Here is a 13,825-nt window from a genome sequence, read left to right as displayed (position 1 = left end):
TTTCCGGTTGTGATTCGACGCCGCGGTGCTCGCAGCCCGCACCTCCAGTCTTTTTTTCAGAAAATAGCGGCTCCTCCTCTTCACAATCACACACGCACGTTCGCGGCGTCTCTTATTTGCACGTCTAGCAATATGCGCTTTTTCTGTGGCACACGAAGCTTTGCACGGCCGAGGTCAATGTAGCGTTCGCGTTCTTTCCGGTTGTGATTCGACGCCGCGGTGCTCGCAGCCCGCACCTCCAGTCTTTTTTTCAGAAAATAGCGGCTCCTCCTCTTCACAATCACACACGCACGTTCTCGGCGTCTCTTATTTGCACGTCTAGCAATATGCGCTTTTTCTGTGGCACACGAAGCTTTGCACCGCCGAGGTCAGTGTAGCGTTCGCGTTCTTTCCGGTTGTGATTCGACGCCGCGGTGCTCGCAGCCCGCACCTCCAGTCTTTTTTTCAGAAAATAGCGGCTCCTCCTCTTCACAATCACACACGCACGTTCGCGGCGTCTCTTATTTGCATGTCTAGCAATATGCGCTTTTTCTGTGGCACACGAAGCTTTGCACGGCCGAGGTCAATGTAGCGTTCGCGTTCTTTCCGGTTGTGATTCGACGCCGCGGTGCTCGCAGCCCGCACCTCCAGTCTTTTTTTTCAGAAAATAGCGGCTCCTCCTCTTCACAATCACACACGCACGTTCGCGGCGTCTCTTATTTGCACGTCTAGCAATATGCGCTTTTTCTGTGGCACACGAAGCTTTGCACCGGCGAGGTCAATGTAGCGTTCGCGTTCTTTCCGGTTGTGATTCGACGCCGCGGTGCTCGCAGCCCGCACCTCCAGTCTTTTTTTCAGAAAATAGCGGCTCCTCCTCTTCACAATCACACACGCACGTTCGCGGCGTCTCTTATTTGCATGTCTAGCAATATGCGCTTTTTCTGTGGCACACGAAGCTTTGCACCGCCGAGGTCAATGTAGCGTTCGCGTTCTTTCCGGTTGTGATTCGACGCCGCGGTGCTCGCAGCCCGCACCTCCAGACTTTTTTTCAGAAAAATAGCCGCTCCTCCTCATCACAAACACACAAGCACGTTCGCGGCGTCTCTTATTTGAATGTCTAGCAATATGCGCTTTTTCTGTGGCACACGAAGCTTTGCACCGCCGAGGTCAATGTAGCGTTCGCGTTCTTTCCGGTTGTGATTCGACGCCGCGGTGCTCGCAGCCCGCACCTCCAGTCTTTTTTTCAGAAAATAGCGGCTCCTCCTCTTCACAATCACACACGCACGTTCGCGGCGTCTCTTATTTGCACGTCTAGCAATATGCGCTTTTTCTGTGGCACACGAAGCTTTGCACGGCCGAGGTCAATGTAGCGTTCGCGTTCTTTCCGGTTGTGATTCGACGCCGCGGTGCTCGCAGCCCGCACCTCCAGTCTTTTTTTCAGAAAATAGCGGCTCCTCCTCTTCACAATCACACACGCACGTTCTCGGCGTCTCTTATTTGCACGTCTAGCAATATGCGCTTTTTCTGTGGCACACGAAGCTTTGCACCGCCGAGGTCAGTGTAGCGTTCGCGTTCTTTCCGGTTGTGATTCGACGCCGCGGTGCTCGCAGCCCGCACCTCCAGTCTTTTTTTCAGAAAATAGCGGCTCCTCCTCTTCACAATCACACACGCACGTTCGCGGCGTCTCTTATTTGCATGTCTAGCAATATGCGCTTTTTCTGTGGCACACGAAGCTTTGCACCGCCGAGGTCAATGTAGCGTTCGCGTTCTTTCCGGTTGTGATTCGACGCCGCGGTGCTCGCAGCCCGCACCTCCAGTCTTTTTTTCAGAAAAATAGCCGCTCCTCCTCATCACAAACACACAAGCACGTTCGCGGCGTCTCTTATTTGCATGTCTAGCAATATGCGCTTTTTCTGTGGCACACGAAGCTTTGCACCGCCGAGGTCAATGTAGCGTTCGCGTTCTTTCCGGTTGTGATTCGACGCCGCGGTGCTCGCAGCCCGCACCTCCAGTCTTTTTTTCAGAAAATAGCGGCTCCTCCTCTTCACAATCACACACGCACGTTCGCGGCGTCTCTTATTTGAATGTCTAGCAATATGCGCTTTTTCTGTGGCACACGAAGCTTTGCACCGCCGAGGTCAATGTAGCGTTCGCGTTCTTTCCGGTTGTGATTCGACGCCGCGGTGCTCGCAGCCCGCACCTCCAGTCTTTTTTTCAGAAAATAGCGGCTCCTCCTCTTCACAATCACACACGCACGTTCGCGGCGTCTCTTATTTGCACGTCTAGCAATATGCGCTTTTTCTGTGGCACACGAAGCTTTGCACGGCCGAGGTCAGTGTAGCGTTCGCGTTCTTTCCGGTTGTGATTCGACGCCGCGGTGCTCGCAGCCCGCACCTCCAGTCTTTTTTTCAGAAAATAGCGGCTCCTCCTCTTCACAATCACACACGCACGTTCGCGGCGTCTCTTATTTGCACGTCTAGCAATATGCGCTTTTTCTGTGGCACACGAAGCTTTGCACGGCCGAGGTCAATGTAGCGTTCGCGTTCTTTCCGGTTGTGATTCGACGCCGCGGTGCTCGCAGCCCGCACCTCCAGTCTTTTTTTCAGAAAATAGCGGCTCCTCCTCTTCACAATCACACACGCACGTTCTCGGCGTCTCTTATTTGCACGTCTAGCAATATGCGCTTTTTCTGTGGCACACGAAGCTTTGCACCGCCGAGGTCAGTGTAGCGTTCGCGTTCTTTCCGGTTGTGATTCGACGCCGCGGTGCTCGCAGCCCGCACCTCCAGTCTTTTTTTCAGAAAATAGCGGCTCCTCCTCTTCACAATCACACACGCACGTTCGCGGCGTCTCTTATTTGCATGTCTAGCAATATGCGCTTTTTCTGTGGCACACGAAGCTTTGCACCGCCGAGGTCAATGTAGCGTTCGCGTTCTTTCCGGTTGTGATTCGACGCCGCGGTGCTCGCAGCCCGCACCTCCAGTCTTTTTTTCAGAAAAATAGCCGCTCCTCCTCATCACAAACACACAAGCACGTTCGCGGCGTCTCTTATTTGCATGTCTAGCAATATGCGCTTTTTCTGTGGCACACGAAGCTTTGCACCGCCGAGGTCAATGTAGCGTTCGCGTTCTTTCCGGTTGTGATTCGACGCCGCGGTGCTCGCAGCCCGCACCTCCAGTCTTTTTTTCAGAAAATAGCGGCTCCTCCTCTTCACAATCACACACGCACGTTCGCGGCGTCTCTTATTTGCACGTCTAGCAATATGCGCTTTTTCTGTGGCACACGAAGCTTTGCACGGCCGAGGTCAGTGTAGCGTTCGCGTTCTTTCCGGTTGTGATTCGACGCCGCGGTGCTCGCAGCCCGCACCTCCAGTCTTTTTTTCAGAAAATAGCGGCTCCTCCTCTTCACAATCACACACGCACGTTCGCGGCGTCTCTTATTTGCACGTCTAGCAATATGCGCTTTTTCTGTGGCACACGAAGCTTTGCACGGCCGAGGTCAATGTAGCGTTCGCGTTCTTTCCGGTTGTGATTCGACGCCGCGGTGCTCGCAGCCCGCACCTCCAGTCTTTTTTTCAGAAAATAGCGGCTCCTCCTCTTCACAATCACACACGCACGTTCTCGGCGTCTCTTATTTGCACGTCTAGCAATATGCGCTTTTTCTGTGGCACACGAAGCTTTGCACCGCCGAGGTCAGTGTAGCGTTCGCGTTCTTTCCGGTTGTGATTCGACGCCGCGGTGCTCGCAGCCCGCACCTCCAGTCTTTTTTTCAGAAAATAGCGGCTCCTCCTCTTCACAATCACACACGCACGTTCGCGGCGTCTCTTATTTGCATGTCTAGCAATATGCGCTTTTTCTGTGGCACACGAAGCTTTGCACCGCCGAGGTCAATGTAGCGTTCGCGTTCTTTCCGGTTGTGATTCGACGCCGCGGTGCTCGCAGCCCGCACCTCCAGTCTTTTTTTCAGAAAAATAGCCGCTCCTCCTCATCACAAACACACAAGCACGTTCGCGGCGTCTCTTATTTGCATGTCTAGCAATATGCGCTTTTTCTGTGGCACACGAAGCTTTGCACCGCCGAGGTCAATGTAGCGTTCGCGTTCTTTCCGGTTGTGATTCGACGCCGCGGTGCTCGCAGCCCGCACCTCCAGTCTTTTTTTCAGAAAATAGCGGCTCCTCCTCTTCACAATCACACACGCACGTTCGCGGCGTCTCTTATTTGCACGTCTAGCAATATGCGCTTTTTCTGTGGCACACGAAGCTTTGCACGGCCGAGGTCAGTGTAGCGTTCGCGTTCTTTCCGGTTGTGATTCGACGCCGCGGTGCTCGCAGCCCGCACCTCCAGTCTTTTTTTCAGAAAATAGCGGCTCCTCCTCTTCACAATCACACACGCACGTTCGCGGCGTCTCTTATTTGCACGTCTAGCAATATGCGCTTTTTCTGTGGCACACGAAGCTTTGCACGGCCGAGGTCAATGTAGCGTTCGCGTTCTTTCCGGTGGTGATTCGACGCCGCGGTGCTCGCAGCCCGCACCTCCAGTCTTTTTTTTCAGAAAATAGCGGCTCCTCCTCTTCACAATCACACACGCACGTTCGCGGCGTCTCTTATTTGCATGTCTAGCAATATGCGCTTTTTCTGTGGCACACGAAGCTTTGCACCGCCGAGGTCAATGTAGCGTTCGCGTTCTTTCCGGTTGTGATTCGACGCCGCGGTGCTCGCAGCCCGCACCTCCAGTCTTTTTTTCAGAAAAATAGCCGCTCCTCCTCATCACAAACAGACAAGCACGTTCGCGGCGTCTCTTATTTGCATGTCTAGCAATATGCGCTTTTTCTGTGGCACACGAAGCTTTGCACCGCCGAGGTCAATGTAGCGTTCGCGTTCTTTCCGGTTGTGATTCGACGCCGCGGTGCTCGCAGCCCGCACCTCCAGTCTTTTTTTTCAGAAAATAGCGGCTCCTCCTCTTCACAATCACACACGCACGTTCGCGGCGTCTCTTATTTGCACGTCTAGCAATATGCGCTTTTTCTGTGGCACACGAAGCTTTGCACGGCCGAGGTCAATGTAGCGTTCGCGTTCTTCCCGGTTGTGATTCGACGCCGCGGTGCTCGCAGCCCGCACCTCCAGTCTTCAGAAAATAGCGGCTCCTCCTCTTCACAATCACACACGCACGTTCGCGGCGTCTCTTATTTGCACGTCTAGCAATATGCGCTTTTTCTGTGGCACACGAAGCTTTGCACCGCCGAGGTCAATGTAGCGTTCGCGTTCTTTCCGGTTGTGATTCGACGCCGCGGTGCTCGCAGCCCGCACCTCCAGTCTTTCTTTCAGAAAATAGCGGCTCCTCCTCTTCACAATCACACATGCACGTTCGCGGCGTCTCTTATTTGCATGTCTAGCAATATGCGCTTTTTCTGTGGCACACGAAGCTTTGCACCGCCGAGGTCAGTGTAGCGTTCGCGTTCTTTCCGGTGGTGATTCGACGCCGCGGTGCTCGCAGCCCGCACCTCCAGTCTTTTTTGCAGAAAATAGCGGCTCCTCCTCTTCACAATCACACATGCACGTTCGCGGCGTCTCTTATTTGCATGTCTAGCAATATGCGCTTTTTCTGTGGCACACGAAGCTTTGCACCGCCGAGGTCAGTGTAGCGTTCGCGTTCTTTCCGGTTGTGATTCGACGCCGCGGTGCTCGCAGCCCGCACCTCCTCCAGTCTTTTTTTCAGAAAATAGCGGCTCCTCCTCTTCACAATCACACACGCACGTTCTCGGCGTCTCTTATTTGCACGTCTAGCAATATGCGCTTTTTCTGTGGCACACGAAGCTTTGCACCGCCGAGGTCAGTGTAGCGTTCGCGTTCTTTCCGGTTGTGATTCGACGCCGCGGTGCTCGCAGCCCGCACCTCCAGTCTTTTTTTCAGAAAATAGCGGCTCCTCCTCTTCACAATCACACACGCACGTTCGCGGCGTCTCTTATTTGCATGTCTAGCAATATGCGCTTTTTCTGTGGCACACGAAGCTTTGCACCGCCGAGGTCAATGTAGCGTTCGCGTTCTTTCCGGTTGTGATTCGACGCCGCGGTGCTCGCAGCCCGCACCTCCAGTCTTTTTTTCAGAAAAATAGCCGCTCCTCCTCATCACAAACACACAAGCACGTTCGCGGCGTCTCTTATTTGCATGTCTAGCAATATGCGCTTTTTCTGTGGCACACGAAGCTTTGCACCGCCGAGGTCAATGTAGCGTTCGCGTTCTTTCCGGTTGTGATTCGACGCCGCGGTGCTCGCAGCCCGCACCTCCAGTCTTTTTTTCAGAAAATAGCGGCTCCTCCTCTTCACAATCACACACGCACGTTCGCGGCGTCTCTTATTTGAATGTCTAGCAATATGCGCTTTTTCTGTGGCACACGAAGCTTTGCACCGCCGAGGTCAATGTAGCGTTCGCGTTCTTTCCGGTTGTGATTCGACGCCGCGGTGCTCGCAGCCCGCACCTCCAGTCTTTTTTTCAGAAAATAGCGGCTCCTCCTCTTCACAATCACACACGCACGTTCGCGGCGTCTCTTATTTGCACGTCTAGCAATATGCGCTTTTTCTGTGGCACACGAAGCTTTGCACGGCCGAGGTCAGTGTAGCGTTCGCGTTCTTTCCGGTTGTGATTCGACGCCGCGGTGCTCGCAGCCCGCACCTCCAGTCTTTTTTTCAGAAAATAGCGGCTCCTCCTCTTCACAATCACACACGCACGTTCGCGGCGTCTCTTATTTGCACGTCTAGCAATATGCGCTTTTTCTGTGTCACACGAAGCTTTGCACGGCCGGGGTCAATGTAGCGTTCGCGTTCTTTCCGGTTGTGATTCGACGCCGCGGTGCTCGCAGCCCGCACCTCCAGTCTTTTTTTCAGAAAATAGCGGCTCCTCCTCTTCACAATCACACACGCACGTTCTCGGCGTCTCTTATTTGCACGTCTAGCAATATGCGCTTTTTCTGTGGCACACGAAGCTTTGCACCGCCGAGGTCAGTGTAGCGTTCGCGTTCTTTCCGGTTGTGATTCGACGCCGCGGTGCTCGCAGCCCGCACCTCCAGTCTTTTTTTCAGAAAATAGCGGCTCCTCCTCTTCACAATCACACACGCACTTTCTCGGCGTCTCTTATTTGCACGTCTAGCAATATGCGCTTTTTCTGTGGCACACGAAGCTTTGCACCGCCGAGGTCAGTGTAGCGTTCGCGTTCTTTCCGGTTGTGATTCGACGCCGCGGTGCTCGCAGCCCGCACCTCCAGTCTTTTTTTCAGAAAATAGCGGCTCCTCCTCTTCACAATCACACACGCACGTTCGCGGCGTCTCTTATTTGCATGTCTAGCAATATGCGCTTTTTCTGTGGCACACGAAGCTTTGCACCGCCGAGGTCAATGTAGCGTTCGCGTTCTTTCCGGTTGTGATTCGACGCCGCGGTGCTCGCAGCCCGCACCTCCAGTCTTTTTTTCAGAAAAATAGCCGCTCCTCCTCATCACAAACACACAAGCACGTTCGCGGCGTCTCTTATTTGCATGTCTAGCAATATGCGCTTTTTCTGTGGCACACGAAGCTTTGCACCGCCGAGGTCAATGTAGCGTTCGCGTTCTTTCCGGTTGTGATTCGACGCCGCGGTGCTCGCAGCCCGCACCTCCAGTCTTTTTTTCAGAAAATAGCGGCTCCTCCTCTTCACAATCACACACGCACGTTCGCGGCGTCTCTTATTTGAATGTCTAGCAATATGCGCTTTTTCTGTGGCACACGAAGCTTTGCACCGCCGAGGTCAATGTAGCGTTCGCGTTCTTTCCGGTTGTGATTCGACGCCGCGGTGCTCGCAGCCCGCACCTCCAGTCTTTTTTTCAGAAAATAGCGGCTCCTCCTCTTCACAATCACACACGCACGTTCGCGGCGTCTCTTATTTGCACGTCTAGCAATATGCGCTTTTTCTGTGGCACACGAAGCTTTGCACGGCCGAGGTCAGTGTAGCGTTCGCGTTCTTTCCGGTTGTGATTCGACGCCGCGGTGCTCGCAGCCCGCACCTCCAGTCTTTTTTTCAGAAAATAGCGGCTCCTCCTCTTCACAATCACACACGCACGTTCGCGGCGTCTCTTATTTGCACGTCTAGCAATATGCGCTTTTTCTGTGTCACACGAAGCTTTGCACGGCCGAGGTCAATGTAGCGTTCGCGTTCTTTCCGGTTGTGATTCGACGCCGCGGTGCTCGCAGCCCGCACCTCCAGTCTTTTTTTCAGAAAATAGCGGCTCCTCCTCTTCACAATCACACACGCACGTTCTCGGCGTCTCTTATTTGCACATCTAGCAATATGCGCTTTTTCTGTGGCACACGAAGCTTTGCACCGCCGAGGTCAGTGTAGCGTTCGCGTTCTTTCCGGTTGTGATTCGACGCCGCGGTGCTCGCAGCCCGCACCTCCAGTCTTTTTTTCAGAAAATAGCGGCTCCTCCTCTTCACAATCACACACGCACGTTCGCGGCGTCTCTTATTTGCATGTCTAGCAATATGCGCTTTTTCTGTGGCACACGAAGCTTTGCACCGCCGAGGTCAATGTAGCGTTCGCGTTCTTTCCGGTTGTGATTCGACGCCGCGGTGCTCGCAGCCCGCACCTCCAGTCTTTTTTTCAGAAAAATAGCCGCTCCTCCTCATCACAAACACACAAGCACGTTCGCGGCGTCTCTTATTTGCATGTCTAGCAATATGCGCTTTTTCTGTGGCACACGAAGCTTTGCACCGCCGAGGTCAATGTAGCGTTCGCGTTCTTTCCGGTTGTGATTCGACGCCGCGGTGCTCGCAGCCCGCACCTCCAGTCTTTTTTTCAGAAAATAGCGGCTCCTCCTCTTCACAATCACACACGCACGTTCGCGGCGTCTCTTATTTGAATGTCTAGAAATATGCGCTTTTTCTGTGGCACACGAAGCTTTGCACCGCCGAGGTCAATGTAGCGTTCGCGTTCTTTCCGGTTGTGATTCGACGCCGCGGTGCTCGCAGCCCGCACCTCCAGTCTTTTTTTCAGAAAATAGCGGCTCCTCCTCTTCACAATCACACACGCACGTTCGCGGCGTCTCTTATTTGCACGTCTAGCAATATGCGCTTTTTCTGTGGCACACGAAGCTTTGCACGGCCGAGGTCAGTGTAGCGTTCGCGTTCTTTCCGGTTGTGATTCGACGCCGCGGTGCTCGCAGCCCGCACCTCCAGTCTTTTTTTCAGAAAATAGCGGCTCCTCCTCTTCACAATCACACACGCACGTTCGCGGCGTCTCTTATTTGCACGTCTAGCAATATGCGCTTTTTCTGTGTCACACGAAGCTTTGCACGGCCGAGGTCAATGTAGCGTTCGCGTTCTTTCCGGTTGTGATTCGACGCCGCGGTGCTCGCAGCCCGCACCTCCAGTCTTTTTTTCAGAAAATAGCGGCTCCTCCTCTTCACAATCACACACGCACGTTCTCGGCGTCTCTTATTTGCACGTCTAGCAATATGCGCTTTTTCTGTGGCACACGAAGCTTTGCACCGCCGAGGTCAGTGTAGCGTTCGCGTTCTTTCCGGTTGTGATTCGACGCCGCGGTGCTCGCAGCCCGCACCTCCAGTCTTTTTTTCAGAAAATAGCGGCTCCTGCTCTTCACAATCACACACGCACGTTCGCGGCGTCTCTTATTTGCATGTCTAGCAATATGCGCTTTTTCTGTGGCACACGAAGCTTTGCACCGCCGAGGTCAATGTAGCGTTCGCGTTCTTTCCGGTTGTGATTCGACGCCGCGGTGCTCGCAGCCCGCACCTCCAGTCTTTTTTTCAGAAAAATAGCCGCTCCTCCTCATCACAAACACACAAGCACGTTCGCGGCGTCTCTTATTTGCATGTCTAGCAATATGCGCTTTTTCTGTGGCACACGAAGCTTTGCACCGCCGAGGTCAATGTAGCGTTCGCGTTCTTTCCGGTTGTGATTCGACGCCGCGGTGCTCGCAGCCCGCACCTCCAGTCTTTTTTTCAGAAAATAGCGGCTCCTCCTCTTCACAATCACACACGCACGTTCGCGGCGTCTCTTATTTGCACGTCTAGCAATATGCGCTTTTTCTGTGGCACACGAAGCTTTGCACGGCCGAGGTCAGTGTAGCGTTCGCGTTCTTTCCGGTTGTGATTCGACGCCGCGGTGCTCGCAGCCCTCACCTCCAGTCTTTTTTTCAGAAAATAGCGGCTCCTCCTCTTCACAATCACACACGCACGTTCGCGGCGTCTCTTATTTGCACGTCTAGCAATATGCGCTTTTTCTGTGGCACACGAAGCTTTGCACGGCCGAGGTCAATGTAGCGTTCGCGTTCTTTCCGGTGGTGATTCGACGCCGCGGTGCTCGCAGCCCGCACCTCCAGTCTTTTTTTTCAGAAAATAGCGGCTCCTCCTCTTCACAATCACACACGCACGTTCGCGGCGTCTTATTTGCATGTCTAGCAATATGCGCTTTTTCTGTGGCACACGAAGCTTTGCACCGCCGAGGTCAATGTAGCGTTCGCGTTCTTTCCGGTTGTGATTCGACGCCGCGGTGCTCGCAGCCCGCACCTCCAGTCTTTTTTTCAGAAAAATAGCCGCTCCTCCTCATCACAAACAGACAAGCACGTTCGCGGCGTCTCTTATTTGCATGTCTAGCAATATGCGCTTTTTCTGTGGCACACGAAGCTTTGCACCGCCGAGGTCAATGTAGCGTTCGCGTTCTTTCCGGTTGTGATTCGACGCCGCGGTGCTCGCAGCCCGCACCTCCAGTCTTTTTTTTCAGAAAATAGCGGCTCCTCCTCTTCACAATCACACACGCACGTTCGCGGCGTCTCTTATTTGCACGTCTAGCAATATGCGCTTTTTCTGTGGCACACGAAGCTTTGCACGGCCGAGGTCAATGTAGCGTTCGCGTTCTTCCCGGTTGTGATTCGACGCCGCGGTGCTCGCAGCCCGCACCTCCAGTCTTCAGAAAATAGCGGCTCCTCCTCTTCACAATCACACACGCACGTTCGCGGCGTCTCTTATTTGCACGTCTAGCAATATGCGCTTTTTCTGTGGCACACGAAGCTTTGCACCGCCGAGGTCAATGTAGCGTTCGCGTTCTTTCCGGTTGTGATTCGACGCCGCGGTGCTCGCAGCCCGCACCTCCAGTCTTTCTTTCAGAAAATAGCGGCTCCTCCTCTTCACAATCACACATGCACGTTCGCGGCGTCTCTTATTTGCATGTCTAGCAATATGCGCTTTTTCTGTGGCACACGAAGCTTTGCACCGCCGAGGTCAGTGTAGCGTTCGCGTTCTTTCCGGTGGTGATTCGACGCCGCGGTGCTCGCAGCCCGCACCTCCAGTCTTTTTTTCAGAAAATAGCGGCTCCTCCTCTTCACAATCACACATGCACGTTCGCGGCGTCTCTTATTTGCATGTCTAGCAATATGCGCTTTTTCTGTGGCACACGAAGCTTTGCACCGCCGAGGTCAGTGTAGCGTTCGCGTTCTTTCCGGTGGTGATTCGACGCCGCGGTGCTCGCAGCCCGCACCTCCAGTCTTTCTTTCAGAAAATAGCGGCTCCTCCTCTTCACAATCACACATGCACGTTCGCGGCGTCTCTTATTTGCATGTCTAGCAATATGCGCTTTTTCTGTGGCACACGAAGCTTTGCACCGCCGAGGTCAATGTAGCGTTCGCGTTCTTTCCGGTTGTGTTCGACGCCGCGGTGCTCGCAGCCCGCACCTCCAGTCTTTTTTTCAGAAAATAGCGGCTCCTCCTCTATACAAACACACACGCACGTTCGCGGCGTCTCTTATTTGCATGTCTAGCAATATGCGCTTTTTCTGTGGCACACGAAGCTTTGCACCGCCGAGGTCAATGTAGCGTTCGCGTTCTTTCCGGTTGTGTTCGACGCCGCGGTGCTGGCAGCCCGCACCTCCAGTCTTCTTTTCAGAAAATAGCGGCTCCTCCTCTATACAAACACACACGCACGTTCGCGGCGTCTCTTATTTGCATGTCTAGCAATATGCGCTTTTTCTGTGGCACACGAAGCTTTGCACCGGCGAGGTCAATGTAGCGTTCGCGTTCTTTCCGGTTGTGATTCGACGCCGCGGTGCTCGCAGCCCGCACCTCCAGTCTTCTTTTCAGAAAATAGCGGCTCCTCCTCTTCACAATCACACACGCACGTTCGCGGCGTCTCTTATTTGCATGTCTAGCAATATGCGCTTTTCTGTGACACACGAAGCTTTGCACCGGCGAGGTCAATGTAGCGTTCGCGTTCTTTCCAGTTGTGATTCGACGCCGCGGTGCTCGCAGCCCGCACCTCCAGTCTTTTTTTCAGAAAATAGCGGCTCCTCCTCTTCACAAACACACACGCACGTTCGCGGCGTCTCTTATTTGCATGTCTAGCAATATGCGCTTTTTCTGTGGCACACGAAGCTTTGCACCGCCGAGGTCAATGTAGCGTTCGCGTTCTTTCCGGTTGTGTTCGACGCCGCGGTGCTCGCAGCCCGCACCTCCAGTCTTTTTTTCAGAAAATAGCGGCTCCTCCTCTTCACAATCACACACGCACGTTCGCGGCGTCTCTTATTTGCATGTCTAGCAATATGCGCTTTTTCTGTGGCACACGAAGCTTTGCACCGCCGAGGTCAATGTAGCGTTCGCGTTCTTTCCGGTTGTGATTCGACGCCGCGGTGCTCGCAGCCCGCACCTCCAGTCTTTTTTTTGAGAAAATAGCGGCTCCTCCTCTTCACAAACACACACGCACGTTCGCGGCGTCTCTTATTTGCATGTCTAACAATATGCGCTTTTTCTGTGGCACACGAAGCTTTGCACCGCCGAGGTCAATGTAGCGTTCGCGTTCTTTCCGGTTGTGTTCGACGCCGCGGTGCTCGCAGCCCGCACCTCCAGTCTTTTTTTCAGAAAATAGCGGCTCCTCCTCTTCACAAACACACACGCACGTTCGCGGCGTCTCTTATTTGCATGTCTAGCAATATGCGCTTTTTCTGTGGCACACGAAGCTTTGCACCGCCGAGGTCAATGTAGCGTTCGCGTTCTTTCCGGTTGTGTTCGACGCCGCGGTGCTCGCAGCCCGCACCTCCAGTCTTTTTTTTTCAGAAAATAGCGGCTCCTCCTCTTCACAAACACACACGCACGTTCGCGGCGTCTCTTATTTGCGTGTCTAGCAATATACGCTTTTTCTGTGGCACACGAAGCTTTGCACCGCCGAGGTCAATGTAGCGTTCGCGTTCTTTCCGGTTGTGATTCGACGCCGCGGTGCTCGCAGCCCGCACCTCCAGTCTTTTTTCTGAGAAAATAGCGGCTCCTCCTCTTCACAAACACACACGCACGTTCGCGGCGTCTCTTATTTGCATGTCTAACAATATGCGCTTTTTCTGTGGCACACGAAGCTTTGCACCGCCGAGGTCAATGTAGCGTTCGCGTTCTTTCCGGTTGTGTTCGACGCCGCGGTGCTCGCAGCCCGCACCTCCAGTCTTTTTTTCAGAAAATAGCGGCTCCTCCTCTTCACAAACACACACGCACGTTCGCGGCGTCTCTTATTTGCGTGTCTAGCAATATACGCTTTTTCTGTGGCACACGAAGCTTTGCACCGCCGAGGTCAATGTAGCGTTCGCGTTCTTTCCGGTTGTGTTCGACGCCGCGGTGCTCGCAGCCCGCACTTCCAGTCTTTTTTTTCAGAAAATAGCGGCTCCTCCTCTTCACAAACACACACGCACGTTCGCGGCGTCTCTTATTTGCGTGTCTAGCAATATGCGCTTTTTCTGTGGCACACGAAGCTTTGCACCGCCGAGGTCAATGTAGCGTTCGCGTTCTTTCCGGTTGTGATTCGACGCCGCGGTGCTCGCAGCCCGCACCTCGTC

The sequence above is a fragment of the Dermacentor andersoni genome, chromosome 9 (assembly GCF_023375885.2).
Source record: "Dermacentor andersoni chromosome 9, qqDerAnde1_hic_scaffold, whole genome shotgun sequence".
In the NCBI taxonomy this organism is placed as follows: Eukaryota; Metazoa; Arthropoda; class Arachnida; order Ixodida; family Ixodidae; genus Dermacentor; species Dermacentor andersoni.
Note: the sequence above shows the minus strand (reverse complement) of the source record.